This window comes from Podarcis pityusensis (genome assembly GCF_964106645.2).
Source record: "Podarcis pityusensis genome assembly, chromosome: 11".
NCBI classification, from domain to species: domain Eukaryota; kingdom Metazoa; phylum Chordata; class Lepidosauria; order Squamata; family Lacertidae; genus Podarcis; species Podarcis pityusensis.
Window position 1 is genome coordinate 34,046,583 of NC_138036.1, and position 16,849 is coordinate 34,063,431.

Below are 16,849 nucleotides of genomic sequence, written 5' to 3' on the forward strand. Positions count from 1 at the left end.
ACAAACTTTTGTTCATTTCAATTTATTCATTTTGCAACCCCCTCCATTTTTCTTCTGATTGTCAGTCAGGAGAATCAGGTAGCAGCCAATGCACTTTTTTTGCATATTGCTATGTTTGGTAAAGGGAGCTTACAGCCGATGAATACAGTGATATAAGTTTTGCCCACACAGATCGCATTGTAAAAGGTTCCAAAAACTCGAAAATGTTGACAGTTGTTTTCAGCAAATGGCGGCTTGACTGTGGCACTGTCAGTATTGATGTCCTTGTGCAAATGTAAAAGAGCAATGTGATTAAGGCAAGCTTGTCCGTGCTAGATCTCAGCCAAGTTTTCAATCTCCCTGTGGCACTGAAAGATTGCTCAGCTGTTGCAGATAATGCAAGAATAGCGAGCAGATTTCTGCCACTTTAAAATAAAATAAAACAAATGCCTTCACGCTGGGCACATATTCTATGGGAATTCGCCAACATCTGCTGCTGACCTAAAATTCTGGACAAGATAAATTCCTATTCTTATGATATTGAGCCATTTCGAGGCAATGAGATTTCTTAAGGAATGTGAGGATATCTTTATGAAAAGCTTATCTGCAGAAGGAAAATAATAGCAGTAATTTTCCATTGGTATCTGGGCTGCCAGCATAATTTGTGAAACTTTGTCTACTTCTGCTTCATTACTACTAGAGTTGTGCAGTCCCATGGCTTATATGAGAAGCAGTTCTGCATAGGTCAATACAGTTTCTTAAGCAGCAGTAATGCTCCTTGGAACTGTTTGTCTGCTTCAATGGATGTTGCACTGGAACTGCATTCCACAAAGTGCTATTTGGGTGAATCTTTCTGAATGCTCCCAATGAAACAGAAGTGTGATGCTCCACTGGTCTGTACTCTCTACGAACACCGAATCCAACTGCTGTCATTCAATCTGAAAACTGTAAAGCACATTCTTCAGAACAGTTGCTTCATGTTTGTCAGATTTCACCGTAGGACTTTTTTCCATTTGGAAGAGCCATCAGCCACCAAGTCTGAGACATAGTTTCCAAGGATTTGAGCATGTCTTGTGCTTCTTGAATCCCAAATATTCCTTAAGAATCCGGCAGAGTATATTCTGATAGCCTCTGGAATGGAAAACAGCTTAGATTCCGTTTTGGAATACATATCATGACATCATTTTATTGTAATTAGATATCTTCATTTTACACTTAATTCCATTGTTACATTGAAGGTATTCATAAGATCTCAAAAGGGTAAAAGACTTCATTGATATTAAGTGCTTACAATAGATTAGTATTTCTTGGTCAGACTTTGTGATATTACATAATTGTCAGTTTAAAAGGAAATAATGTCCTTAGACATGAAAAGATGAACAATTAAAAAAAAGCTCACAAAGGGCTGTTGTTTTTCACAAATTACTCTTATTAGCTGACCTAAACCTATTTTTTCCTTCTACAGGCACCTTTAGAATATGCACTAAAAATACAAGCATTCAAAGTTCAAGCATTAAGTCCAAAATTACTGCCTTTCAGATCTTTTATTATTCTTTCAGGCATTTAAAAATATAGGTCGAAGCAACACTGCATAATTTAGAAAGTTAACAAAATGCAGCTAATGAAAAGAAATGGAAGCAAATATAATTATAATAACCTTTTAATGCTTTGTCTCCTTTCTGTTGTCAATTAAACATGTAAAAGAGGTGATGGCCTACACACCACACACACACACACACACACACACACACACACACACACCTCCTCTGCCAGAGGTGGTATATTTTCAAGAAGTCAAAGCCCATATATCCTTATTAAGGCAGAGAAAAGGCCAATTTCAAATAATTTGGCATTAGAAATTCCCAGTGTGTTGGACAAACTGAGCCATACAGATTTGACTCTTCCTACTGAATCTCTGATTCTTTGTGAGTCTCTAAACTAAGCAACAATTCTCAAACATTGTAGTGTACATCCTTTCATGCGTAAAACAACAACAACAATCCCCTCCCACCTTTTGGGTTGTCCAAAGGTTGCCAGTAACATAACTGTAGTGAGTATATATCAGTAAGGCTTTCAATGAACCCAGTCCTCAAGCCTGTTCTTTGTTTCATTTGTTTATAGCAGGGGTCGGCAGGGTTTACCTTGCCTGGGCCAGTTCACTCCAGCGGAGATCCCTCCCGTGGGCTGGATCACGCACACACCAGTGTCTGCACAGATGTGATTTCTGTTATCTGCGCATGCGCAGGCACAATTTTCAGTGCCACGGAAGCGAGTCCCCATGTGCTGCACTGCGTCGGCTTAGTGCAGCGCATGGGGACTCGCCAAGTGGGCGGCTCAGTTTGGAGACAGCTTGTGGGCCAGTTAAACGACCCCTGTGGGCTGCTTGTGGCCAATGGGCCTTAGGTTGCCTTCCCCTGGTTTATAGTATGTCTAACCCACCCTTCTCTAACTGGTCCCAACACTAGAAAACAACAATAAAAGTCCAGGTCAGTAAAACAAAAACTATCTATCTATATCATAAAATATCCTTAAAATATGCAAGATCAACTTACATGAGGCAACAAGCAGCTTCCTTATAGCTGTCACTCCCTCCCAAAGACCTAGGCCAAGTGGCACATATTCACTATCAGACAAGCAGTCAGCAGTGTCAGTGCTAGACACACTTGTAAGCGGAGGTCATTCCAGAGATGGGGCACCAATGTAGAAAAGGCCCTTTCCCTTGCCACTGCTCCCTGAACATCTTGCACTGGGACCATCAGTAGAGTCTCCCTTGCAGATCTTAACACTCAGGCAGGACAGAAATTCCTTCAGATATTTGGGTCCCAAGTCTTTTAGGGCTTTTATATGTCAGGGCAAGCACCTTGAATTTGGCTTGGAAATGATTCATCAATCTGTGTAGATCCTTCAAAACAATTGATGTGAGTCTGGGTAGGAGCATCTACCAGCAGCCTAGCCGTTGCATTATGCACCACTTGCAATCTCTGTTTTCAAAGTCTGTATCACAACATGCTTAGCTGATGTCTTAAAACTTAAGACACAAAAGTAGAGCAGGAATTCCTAAAAGGAAGAAGTTGCAAATGAAGAAAAGGAAGGTGGGGACCCTACACAACACACAACACATGCACCTACTTTGTGTGGTATAGTTAAACAAGGCAAAACCAGAGCCAGTATATCCTCAGCAAAAGCTCCAACAGAGAGAGATGTCTTCACCACCTCCCCCCCCCCCCCGTTTCCCTTCCTGCCAAACATGACGGTGAGTGATATGCTTTTTGTGTGAGAGATATGGGTGCTGTGGGGGGGGGGGCCCTCTGTGGAGCATGTTCATACATGTGAAGTGTTGCATAGTCAGACAATTAAAAATCCAGGGACAGTCAACGCATGGAGAGAGGAGCATGTTCATATCCATTGGCCACCTGCCAGATCTCCACATGTTGGTCAAGGTGTTCTGCATGGAGCCTACACCTGTACCAACTGTATATGCGCAGGCTCTGTTGGCATGACCTGTATCATGCAGAATTCATGTGCAGGTTTCCATGTGTGTGCTTAGGTTGTGTGCAAAAGACTTGATCAACACAGGGAAATGAGGAGCACAGCTAGTGCGTTCAGTCCTCCTGCAGTGAGTATCTCCTGGTTTTGAGAGAGATCTCTGTCCGTGCTCACATCACATCTGTGTCTGGAAAGATTAAAAGCATTGGGGGGTGGGTGGGAATCCACTTGTCCATGAATAAGCAGAATGCAAGTCTCTTCTAAAGGATTAAGGGAGGGGAGAAGGCTTAATGCCCAGATCCATTAGAAACCAAAGTCCCAAGGCAAAGGAGGCATCATGCCTACTTGACATACAGAAAATTAACTGAGCTGAGCAGGTCTGGGAAGAAGTCATGGGGACGTTGCTATCGCCACTGCAGGAACCACACCTCCCCCCCCCCCACTTGCATGTGATTCCTATGGTTGAAAAGAAATTACTGACTCAAAACTACAAAGCAGACAACATAAGATAAGATGAACAGTGAAAATAAAGGACAAGAATCATGACATGAACATAAAGATTAAAATAACTCAGACCTGCCCTTTAAAAAAGCATGTGAGTAGAAAGCCTTCTGTACTGAATTACTATTTAGACATCAGATTCCTCAGACCTTCCCAGCTTTAATATCTGAAGTGGTTTCAAACATTCAAGGGCATAATATACCTACAGACATAATACTGATAAAGAGTTCCCACAAAGGCACACTGCGAAGTGGCAGCAGCTTATGTTTTCAACATGTTTGCTTGGATGGAAGTCCTGAAAGACACACATTCAGGGGGTGCAGGCATCAACAAATGTAAATCCCAGAGCACAACATTGTAATCCCCCATCCCACTATATGACTGAACCTGCAGTTATCGTCTGACAAGTGAGAATATGATACTGTGTTGCAATGCTTAGTAGACAAAAGTGAAACACAGGAATTCATGTACGCTGTTCCAGTTGTCTCTGAAGTGTGGGCTGCTGGTGCTTTAAATAATTACGTTTTCCATTGCTTTTCACACCATCAATGAACATGCTGCTCTCCACAGGCATCTTATTGAGGTGAACATCATTGACAGCCAGGCACTTCTCGTAAGAGCATAACAACTGCCCTGCTGGGTGAGACCATAAGGGTCCATCTAGTCCCACAGTGGCCAGCTGGATGCCTCTGGGAAACCTGCAAGGCAGGATATGAAGGCAGTGACTCTACTCTTGTTGCCCCTCAATTGCTACTTTTCAGAGATAATGCAGAATGGCCCTGAACCTAAAAGGTGCACGTAGCCATGGATGCACTTATCCTATTGCTTCCCCCCCCCCCCCCGCTCCAGTGATGACAGTCATCAGCTTGAAAGTAGGAAGAAACTAGGAAGTTTGAAATGACAGCTACTGATTTTGCATAAAGGTTGATCTTTTCCCCATGCTAATCCTGTTAGTGCTTTTGGACTATCAGCTGGCAACACAGGGTTTGGCAGAGCTGATGCTTGCCTTGCAGAATATTCAAGAAAGCCATAGGCAGGAAGACTGTGAGGAAGGGCACGTGCTAAGTAGTAGAGCACGTGTGTTACATGCAAAAGCTCCCAACTTCTATCATCCAGGTTCTTTTCTCCTGCCCAAACCCTGGAGATATTGGGCCAGGGGCAGTGGCATAGCGTGGGGAGGGGGCACGGGGCGGTTGCCCCAGGTGCAAAATTTGTTAGGGGTGCAAAATTTCAATATTCAAATTGCTGCCTCAAAACAGCTGCATGCTAGACTTCCGGGTTGGCGCCTCTGGCAATGGCGGATTTCCTCCGATCGGGAGGAATCCGCTCCATGGAAAACAGGGTCTGAACCGCCACGGCGACGCGGAGACCCATCAAAAACCACAGGCGGGAGAAGCCTGTGGACGTGGGATTCGGCCGGTACCTTTGCGCCCCCCCTACTCGCGGGGAAACCCGATTTCGGGGTTCCGGAGCGACGTGGGGTGAGTGGCGCGGTGCCTTGAATCGACTGCTTCTTTCACGGAGTGAAGCCGCATTCCTGTTGCCGGAGAGCGCTGACTTTTTCCTGTGGACAATTGGAGCTTAAATAACTGTCCGTGAGTAGAATGGAAAATTGGAATAAGAAATTTCCTTTAATTTGGCACTGAAGCTGAAAGGTATAAACAGGAAGTCTGCCTTCCGCTTTTTGTAAATAGATTGAAGCAAAGACACGGCAAGCTAGAGCATAGAAAATCGTTTGTAAAGGATCAATTTTCATCATTTAAAATTACTGAACCCCCCTTGGAAGCAGAAGAGGGGGGGACTTTTTCTGGACTGATTAAACTTGCAGAAGATGAGTAGAGAAAAGCAATTCTCCACCGTCCTGAACCTGGGAGCGGGGTGTCAGGACAGACGTCTTCAGGAAGTTCATTGACTATAGACAAACATTTTTGACAGATAGTTAAAAGAAGAGAAACATATTGATTCCATTGTTCCCCTTCGCATCTAAAAGGAACAAAATATTGACAAAATATCTGAAAAAGGAAACTTTGTTGTTAGATTTGCTTTAAAAAAAAAGAAAAAAGAGAGATAGATACAAATAGAAGCTTTTTCCCCTAGAGGGAGCTTGTGAAACTGTTATTAAATTCGAACTGGGGAGCTTTGCAGCTGCAATAGATTAAGATCGTGGGAAAAGACTCTGACCTTCAACAAGAATGTACTCGGAGGCTCTGGTGTTGGCTTTTTGTAAGACAAGTGCTTTATTGGAACAGTTACATGAGAAGATGGATTTGATGACTGTTGGGATCAGAAAGTTTGGACAGGCAGTGGGTACTTATTTAGAACCCACTCAGGAATTAACTCAGGGGTGTGCTTTGACAGATCAGATGAGGAAGGAGGTTGTTGCTGGACCTAGTGAGGCAGAGATGGAGGGAACTGTGGCCCAGCAGGAACATAAGTTGTTGGACTTGACGAATGAACCTGGAGAAAGCCAGATTTGGAGAGACAGAGTTCTGTTTGGCTTGGAGATGGGGGGCTGGATAGACCCCCCTATGCAGGGATGTTTTGACCTTACAAGTCTGGCTTTGTGCCGGGAGGCGTTCGGAGTTGTGCGGGCCCTTAACTTTGGAGGGACTTTGAAACATGCTTTTAAATACCACATGGAGTTCAGTGTTGACTTTGGAAAAGGGGCTGATCTGTCGAGAAGGGACAAAAACATTGTCAAGCTGGAGTCTCCCCGAGTGAAAGGAGCAGAAGACAAAGTAAAGCACAGGTATAAATATGAAGAAGATCTGCGGATGGGACATGTAAGAGATCCAAGGGCCTCGGATATAAGGTTACCAGGTTGATGGACTAGATGGATGGGATAGAAAGGACTGACAAAACTCGAGACCAGGAGAAAGAGACGTTGGATGAAGATTGGAAGAAAGTTTTAAACAAATTATTTAGGAAAATCCTGTAAAAGTAAAGAGTATTAGAAAAACGTTGGAATGAAATTATTTGGCTTAAGCAGAAATGTTAAAAAGAATTATGTAAGAATATGTTATGGTTAAGAGAATTTGGTATAAATAAGATTTAAGTTTTAAGTTTTAGGGCCTTTTATGGTAAGATAAGGTTAAAATAGATTAAGGTAATTTAATGACAGAATATTATGAAAGATGGAAAGGATTTGCTGAGATAATTAACAACTAGAATACAAAAAAGGGAGGTGTGAGGAGGTCGATGAAACAAGGTAAAGACAGTTAATGATTTGGGAATATTGGATTTGTTTTTAATTTTTTTGTCTATTTTTGCTTTTTGATTTTGATGTATTATGTGTTTTGGGTTTTTTTTCTCTTTTTGACCTTGTTTTTTTATTTTTATTGATTCGTATTGTTTAAATGCTACTTGTTTTTTCCTCCCTTCTTTTTTTTCTTTGTTTCTTTGTAATCTTAAAATTTTCAATAAATATTATTAAAAAAACACAAAAAAACAAAAAAAACAGCTGCATGCTTCCATTGCTGGGCTCTGTTGAAAATGGCTTCTCCATGTGAACCAGGAAGTGACTTCTCCAGACAACGGAACGACTCTTCTTATCTCTGCAGTTGTGATCTCCTGTGTGACATGGACTCCTTAGGCAGGTTGAAGGTGCATGTGTACTCTGTCCATTTCCCTCCTTCCCACTCCTCCTCCATGCAGCCTGGGCACTGGCAACCCAGGCTACGTCACTGACTATATGGACCAATGGTCTGATTCAGGATATGATAGTTTCCTATGTTTCTAACGAGAACTAGTATTCCTGCCTAGAGTTCTAACTGTATAAGTAAGTTCACCTCTCCTTCTCCCCAGCCTGATTTTGCCCCAGTTGCTCCTGCTGTGCAGCAGGTGGAAGCTGTCAAAAAGAAGGAGTAAAGGAAATGAAATACAGCCATTACTTGGAATGAGACTTGAGGCACCGTGTTACTGGAAATGAGTCAGGGCACCAGGCCACACAGGGAGTGCCTTCAAGCCGAGAATGGCTGGGGAGCATACACAACTTAATTTAAAACATAACACATGCTGAGCCTAGAATATCGACTCTCAACCACCTACCCAACTGGTCAATCAATATTCTTGGATCAGGTTGGGTTTCGACAGGGAAAATATACAAAGTAATTTGGGAGCAAGTTGATCTTTCAGCCCAACCTACATCATGGGATTGTTGTGGGGATGAAACAGAATAACCCCTCCTCATGTATGATACCTTGAAGTCATTTGAAGAAGCACAGGACACAAGGCAAAAAACGCATAAGTAAAATAGCTGTATGGATTTTTTTATTTTTTTTTTACAAGTGGAAGCTTTTAAAGAGAACATGGTAGAAGTTTGAATGTTTCCTTCCTCATGGACTAGATATATGGCCTTTCAGATGTCATTGGCTGGCATGGCCAATGATCAGGAATTATGGGAGTTGGAGTCCGACAACATTTAAAGAACTACAGGCTCCCTCCCTATCCCTGGACCATACAGATAGTTGGTCACTAGTCCTTCCAACTCTATTTTTCTGTACTTCTTACAAAACTTGCCTTTTCTTTCTTTTCATTTCCTGCTTTGCAGAGATGGTTGCTTCTTCTTGTGTCCACTGTCCTTCACAGATATGCCTGGTTTTCAATAAAAACAAAAACAGAAAGAAAATACCACAATATATTTTTTCTCACTGTAAAGTTGGGTCAGGTGTAACAAAAAATAGAGGCAAATCACTACAGGAAGGCTGTTTACCTCAAGAAAGCATTCTTTATTACTCATCTCTTGTTTCCCCCCGTCTAAGCTGCCCACTTCCTGATATTATTAGGCTGACCAAGTTTAACTTGTGTGTGCAGCCCCAAAATCATAATGTGTGTAAGCATGCTAATTCTTCATGGCTACCATGAGCCCCAAATCTTCACCCTGACAGACTCCACAGGAATTATGTTGTGAAGTGTTGGTAGCATTGATGCATTCACTGATTTGCTGATCTTGTTTTGGTGTTTTACTTCATCCACACCAACCTGATTAAAAAGAACACCAATAAGCCTAATAGTGAAGGAAAAAAGATAGGTCACTTCATAAAAACCGAGGGAATGCTAAATAAAAGCATCTGCTTCCCTAATTGGGTAGTATGGTAGCCTGTGAACTGGGGAGGAATCGGTCCCTTTGTAATGTGGTCATCTGAGAAATTAGCGTCTGAGGCCAAGCTGTGAAACTCCATATTGAACCGTGATTCTTCCACGAACTCACTGGGTGGCTGGACACATGCCACCATCTCTTGGCCTCATCCTCTGCAACATAGGGATGATGATACTGACCTGTCTCACAGGGTTATAGGGATTATGACAAGATAATGTGTGTGAAGTGTTTCAAATAAAAAAATGAAATAAGAAGCTCTGTGCTGGATCAAGCCCATCTTGTCCAGCATCCTGTTCTCACAGTGGCTACACAAGCAGGATTCGAGCAGAAGAATACACTCCCCACTGTATTCAGAAGCATTACTGCCTCCAACTGCAGAGGCATAGCATAGTCCTCATCATGGCTAGTAGCCACCAATAGCCCTTTCCTCCATTAATCTATGTAATCCTCTTCTAAGGCTATCTAGGTTAGTGGCCCTCACTGCCTTCTTTGCTCCAAAGGCAGTGCTTGTTTAGCTAAAAAGGGATTAAATATGGAATCCACAAGGTGAAGGGGTATTCACTGGTGGAGGAAGAGGACTGCAGGGGAGAGCACCACCCCTGGCAGTGCAATCCTGGTGGGGTGCCATTGCGGCTACTCCCCCCACCCGTGCTGGGCACCCCCCCAGGACACGTGCCACGCTCCCAGGACATGTGCTACGCCCCTTGGGATGCGTGCCAGCCCTGCCCCCATCTGCTCTCTGCCCCCCGGTGTCGGAGCATGAAGCTCCGCCACTGGGCGTATTTAATATATTTTAAAAAGTAAATATAAAACAGTAAACAGTCCTAATGTTATGTCTGAACTCTGAATGAAATGGGTTGCTTTCTACTGAATTTAAATGTCTCTTAAGTTTCTAAATAACTGTAGTACACTCTTTATTATATTTAACTTACATTTCCAGGTGATGCACATTACTAAAAAAGAATTATCCACTGCACAGAAGCTCAATTTAGATATTCTTTGTCATTCACTCCCTCCCTCTCTTTCCATTATAGCTTCTGCTTCTGCCTCAATTTTCTCTCTTGACACTTTCACCCTCTTCCCACCATTTATCAAGAGGTTTCCTTTATAGTTGCCCTTAGCTAAGAGCTGGTGTGGTGTTGTGGATTGCGTGACAGAATTAAGACTGGGGAGAATGGAGCCTCACCCCACATTCCTCACCTCGCATTCCCTCTCCTTAAAAGAATGCTGATTTCTTAACACATTTACTTGAGTGTTGTAAGCAACTTTTTTGTAACAAAACAATTTCACCTTAAAATTGGGCCCCACGTACCATAAGCTGGTCTAGGGAATCTACCATTTTATGCTTCTGCTTCAAACTGGCATGAAAAGAATTTGACAAACATCTTGATTCAGAAGCTTGCTACGTGTGTAGGACCTCCGATACATGTCTGGAGTTCTAATGTCTCAAGGGGCTTTTCCTTTGAAACACTGCCATGTCCACAGCAACTCCAAAACTACGCTGCAAAAGAGAGACCTACCTTCCATCATGCAGTGCTGACAAATCCCTTTGATTACCCAGAGTTCTGTGTGTGCATTGGGTTGTCCATAGAGTTGGGAGCAGAAGTTAGGCTTAAGGAGAACCCAGTATGCGTCGTACACTAGCTCTGACACTGTCTGATAAATCTCACCTTAGGCACACTAGTTCAGTCAGAAATGTCTGAAATTCACTGAGGTTTCAGGGAAGGCAAACTATGCAAGATCATTTGGGGGCACTGCTGGCAGCTGATTGAGCATTCCTGGGTTTACAGGCCCAACATGATATTTCAGGCAGCTCTTGCCTCCCTCCCTTTTAACCTGTCGCTGAGAGTCAAGGCACTAGGTAAACAAGAGCGATTTCAGCCTCGCACTGTGCTGCTTTCCACAGCAAGTGGTCATTTGTTCCAGTTTCCCATGACCGCATGATTGCTTGGGATTGCTCTCCAAAAAACACATTGATTTGAAGCATGAGACTTCATAACCAAGGAAGGGGAAGTGAAAAGACTTTGCTATTTAGTCCATGTTATAGCAAAAGCAGTAGACTATCTGCTTTGCATGCAGGAAATCCCAGGTTCAATTCCCAGTATCGCCAGGTAGGTCTGGGAAGGACTTCTGCCTGAAATTCAGGAGAGACGCAGCCAGTCAGTGTATGGTATGGTTTGTTATTCTTTATTAAATTTGTATACCACCCTTCATCCGAAGATCACTGGGTGGTTCACAACATAAAAATATAAAATGAGGACGCAAAATACATAATAAAACAAAAACAAACCAAGAAGCCACCTCCCCAAAACACATTAAAAATGTCATAGAATGTTAATCAGCCACAGGCTTGGTTAAAGATAAACATTTTTTCCTGGTGCCTGAAGGTATGAAATGAAGAGAGAGCATTCCACAAATGGAGAGCCACCACAGAAAAGGCTTGTTCTACTGTTGACACCCTCTGGACCGCTTGTGGAGGAGGCACATGAAAAAGGACCTTAGATGATGATCACAGGGTCTGGGTTGGCTCATATGGGGAGAAGCGTTCCGTGAGATATTGTGCGTGCCATGCCACTGGACCCCACAATCTTTGGCCCAAGGCAACATCTCTGCTGCAATGACTAGTGATTTTTCAGGACTGTCCTAGGATTTGGGGGACAGGTGGAGCCTATGCACCAGTGGTCCGCAAGCTGCATTCAGGTTGTGCACCACATGTCTGAATTCTTACAAATTGAATTCTATGGAATTGAAATTGTAATACAATAAAAATACAATATAAGAAATAAGAAAGAAATAAGAAAAGAAATAGAATGCAATTTAAAATCTAGCACAGTGCATTGTGATTTCTACAACAGGCAGAAAAATCATTAAGCGGTCTGCCAAGACTCAGCAATTTTCAAGTGGTCCATGGAAAAAATATATTTGGGGATCACTGGTGTAGGCAATATTAACTAGATGGACCAACGGATAATTCAAGAAACAATAACGACTTTTTTGTATTTTCACACAGTTGTGTGTGTCTGTGTGTGTGTACATTCGTGTGTGTTCAAAGAAGTTCACTTAAGCATTCAACTTATATATAGCCATTCTTTTTCTTGGAAAATACTTTCTTTGGCTGTTAGGAAAATGATGAGAGCTCTAAACTCATGGAGAGAATCCAATTTCTCCATCAACCCCTTTCAAAGCAGTTCCTCTTTGGTAGCCTTATTCCACTCTAATGGCAGAGCAGTAAGCAAGAGAAGTACTGCCAAGTGGTTCGTGTTACTCTATATTTTATTGCAGTTTATGTTAACTCTGAATTCCTTGACAAAAAAAGTAGAAATTCTTTCAAGAAGCTAAGGAAAAATCTCCTAATATGGGAACAGGTGAAGCAAGCTCCGAAAACCTTATTTACAAAACACTGGCAATAGCAACTAATTTCAGCTGCTTCATTTCACAGTATTTAAAGCGCGCGCACACACACACACACACACACACACAAAGTATTAATCTTTGCTGCCAGAGAATATTGATGCTCTTGTTACCAACATTTACAAAAAAATGGCTGTGGATATTCTCCTTCTTTTTGGTTACTAATGGCCTAGCACTAAAATATGCTGTGCCAGCTCATGAATGAGTAGAAATGGCTGTAGGACTGCTGTGCCTACACACACACACTGTACAGGACTACAAAGCATGGAATCGTATGCTGGAACAGTATTGTATGGTGCATTCCTATATATGGCTTTGGAAAAGGCCCACTGATTTAGGGGTGCTCAAGGATTTCAAGCAGTTTGTGTTTTTAAGTGAATTGGCCTGATTTGTGCTTCCCAGACTAACATGCTAATTGGAACACTGTTATCTTTCAGTTTGTGCACTTCTCCGAATTTTCCAACACAGCTTTTGCCTCAAAGAAATGCATATACAATGCATATCTTAGGTTAAAATATACAGACTCACAAATGTATATTTTAGGACAAAATGCATATAAAAATGCATATTTTGTGAGAAATAATGCAAATTCTTTCCCCCCCTTTTCTTTTTAATCTGCAGAGTGACATGGAAATGCAACAGAAAAGATCTGTGAATTAGCTCATGAAAAACAACAGCTGACATGGGTTGAATATAGATTGATTGATTGATTGATTGATTGAGCCATCCATCCATCTGTACACTGAATTCTACAGGTAACAGATTGCAGCTTAAGTGTTGCAGGCTAATATAATAGTGCAAATGTTTATGAGCAGCACATGCAGAATTTTCTTCCTCTTGTTCTCGAATAAAGTTTTTATTCTTATTATTCAGTGCAATAATATATCCATGTTTACTTAGCATTTACATTTGTAAGAGAGACTATGGACTTATCCACACTTCCCTTCCTCCACACTTTCTGGAGCAAACGGCAGTCCATGGAAAACCATAACTGCCATTTGTTGCACTTCAGCTTTAAAGAGCACGTTTTTACGGTGAAAGCTCCAAGGAAAAAAATTGATCCCTCGGACATGGAGCTTTAAAGTGTGAACCTGTGCCTGGAAAGAACAGGGTGAAATCTAAGTGTGGATAAGCCCTGTGTCTGAGGGTCAAACTAAACAAGATAAATGAGATTTGCAATTACCTAACTGTTTACATTCATGTCTCACCTTTTCTCCAGGGAGTCCACACTACTGTACAAAATTCCTCCTCCTCTTGTGAGGAAGGTTCACCTGACATAAAATCACCCAAAGGGCTTCATGGCTCAATGGAGATTTGAACCCTGCTCTCCCCAGTCATTGGCCAGTGCTCTAACCACTATAACATATTGCCTGTCTGGATCATTAAACGTTTATTGCCACCCCTGCGTTTGGCAGCGGGAGCGTTTGCATTTGCTTTAGCAGAGTAAATGTTAGACCATAAATTCACATTCTGTTTTGCGTGCTACCACTGAGCAAAGAGTATTGTATATGAGCAAAGCACCCCTGCTAAGAACAGCATCTTTTTGCAAACTTTTTTTTTTAAATAAAAAATCCTTTCCTCTGCACCCTATGGAAGAAGACAATAACACCATTCTAGGCCCTGAGCCAAGCACACTCCCAGTAAGAGCTGTGTGTTAACTGCAAGGGGTTGTTGACAGCTCCCTTCATGCTTAATTGCCCCCCCTCTCCTTTGCAACACCCCAGGAGTCAATGACTGCCGGGGGAGGGAGAGCCTCATTCATTTGTGGACTCCATCCATGTGGACCCGCACAAGCAAACCCACACAGAACCAGTGATCATGGCAGGCTAGGCCCCGGAGTGATATAAAAGGCAGTCTTTATCCAAACAGACTGCCTGCATTTTGGAAATTTCCACCCCATTTCCTCGTGGACTGTTATTTGGAACAAAACATCAAGTGCTGGCGTTGGCAGCAGGATCAGTCATAGTAGCTCAAGCAAAAGTGTGACCATAAACCCGTCCAAGTGGAAGAAGTAGAGCACGCTGTTGCTATATCCACTTGGGTGTTTTTCCTTCATGTGTTCAGGCTTTTAGTATCTGTTTTCCACCCATTTCTCCCACCCCTGAGATCAGTTTTTGCCAGGCAAAAGTTTTAACACGGTGAAGCTTGGAGGCAGCGAAAACGTAATTTTGGTGCTTACTTGAAGTCAGGGAGAGCTTTCACCCATAATATGTTGGTACCTCTAATTTAGAGTTTGGCTAGACATTTTAGAAATAGTATAGAAGTGAAATTTCTGCCCTCAGAGGGCTCCGCTCCCCCACAATAAAAACACAGAATGAAGCTCAGTGCAGCATACGTTGCTATTACCATATTAGCAGAAGAAGATTCCCTCTTTCTTCTAATACATTTTCAGTAATTGTTTCAGAGTACAAGCATATGATTCCTTTATTATTATTTTAAAAAAACATTGCTGTCTTATTCATAAGGCATCTTGGGTGCTTTGGTATTTGAAATGGGAACCCTTAAAATATTAGGTAAAATCATTATGAGCAGTTTAGTCAAAGACTGAACTCAGCAAAATGCATGATGATCACCACGGTCATTTATACTCTTAACAACAATAACAACGGTAGCACAGCCGGTGCTCATTGGGACTGATAGGGCAGAAGGCAAGGGAGACCAACATGTGGAACCACAGCCAGTGAGAGGCAGGAGGCTCAACCATGCATCCATTTGCTCTGTCACTTCCTCCTGGGAAAATCTGTGGTTTAGTGCTGAATCGGAACAAACAGCAATTGGGTTTTCTGCGAATTGCCATTTGTTCCGATTTAGCCCTAAAGAGCAGGTTTTCCGAGGAAAAACATCGGGGCAAAGGTAAAATTGCTTGGAGCCGCGCTTAGAAAGTACAGGGCATGCAGAAAACTGCTGGGATCCATGCTTTCCAGGCATAGAACAAGTGGAAGTGCAGACAAGCCCAGAGCTAACTAATTCTAGTTTTGTCCCCATCCTTCTCCCTGCTGAGTCCTAGGGCAACATTGCAACCAAGGAGGAGGAACTTGGCAGGCAGTTCCACTCTTTCGACTGGTCATAAATAAGAAGGGAGGCAGCCGGGGACTGGCTGAGGGCAAACTGAAATTGGTGGGGCAGCACCTTAATGAACCAGCCTGCACTGACTGCAGACAGTTCTAAATACAGTACACTTACTTGATAGCAAGTTCCGGTTACCTGAGGTCTAAACAAAGCAATGGACTTCAGGTCTCTTTGCACGTGTGGAAAACTTGCAAAAGGCAGAGTCCCTGGACCCCACCAACTGGGTGTAGATGCACAAAGTTTGTATATGCACAGGCTTTGCTCAGAACTTTGAATGAATGCATGGAGGTCAGGAGCAAGGAGTATTGACACTGCCCTGCTTCTCCTCTCTGCACATTTGCAGCACAAGGCTTTATTTGTTATGATAAGATCATGTGTAAATTTCTCTCTTGACCCATAGTCAACAGAGTTGTAATGCTGGCATCACGGCTGAAACCAATACCCAACAAAATCAGCAACCCGTAAGCGGGCTGTTGGTTGTTTAAAGGGCCCATTGAGTTAGATACTGAGCCTGATTGTGATTCCCAAATCACCATTCTTGCTGCTCAGAAAACCAATGGATGGGTGTGATGCAGAGGGCTCTCTTGCTGTGGAAGGAGCACCCTGTCTGGAAGGGATCTCTTGTCACAAAAACCTAGACCTAGTCCCAGTGCATGCGTGCAGATGAAGTCCACATTGTAGTCAGCCAAGGGCTGTTAAAAAGAGAGAGGGAGAGACAGAGAGCTGTCATTCTTCATGTCACTGCCCACACTCCTGGTTTTCAGCTACAAGAGCCATAACAAGTGCTTTCTATCCTCAAGGAGACCTCAGAAAATTATAACATTTTGTTTTGACTGTCTGTTTTAAAGCAGTTGCATCTTTCCTGTCCCTTCTTCTGAGCTAGGGCCTGAGGCATGCTGGGAAGTTAGGACAGAAATGCACCTGAAGAAGCTGGGATGAAGCTGAATCAAACAGAAAGCTTTATCACAGGGCTGAGGAACCTGTGGCCCTGCAGATGCTGTTAGATGCCAACTCCCACCAATCCTAGGCAACATAGCCAGTGGTCAAGGGTGATGGGAGTTGCAGCCACAGGTGGGCCACAGAGTCCCCAGTCCTGCTTTACCAGACCTACACTGTGATGGTGATGGAGACAATGAAACATTTTTCTCCCCCACCATTGTATCTTCTCATTGTTGTCCAGCAAAGGTTTTTTCCCCCAAGCAATTTTGTCCAAAAGGGGATTTGGTAGAAACCCCAAAATCACACTGAGGGGTGTTCACAAGACACTTTGAGAGTCGCTCTCATCTGCAGAGAGGCTTGCCTGCC

At 42.9% G+C, this 16,849-nt stretch overlaps 1 long non-coding RNA gene across 1 annotated transcript in view; it reads left to right on the forward strand.

The window, feature by feature from the left end:
* Positions 1-16,849, forward strand: part of LOC308458462 — a 43,134-nt gene that overhangs the window by 15,312 nt on the left and 10,973 nt on the right. The window contains exon 2 of the long non-coding RNA XR_013977441.1: positions 13,097-13,230. This is a non-coding gene — a long non-coding RNA (uncharacterized lncRNA). The remainder of the gene's footprint in view (positions 1-13,096; positions 13,231-16,849) is intronic.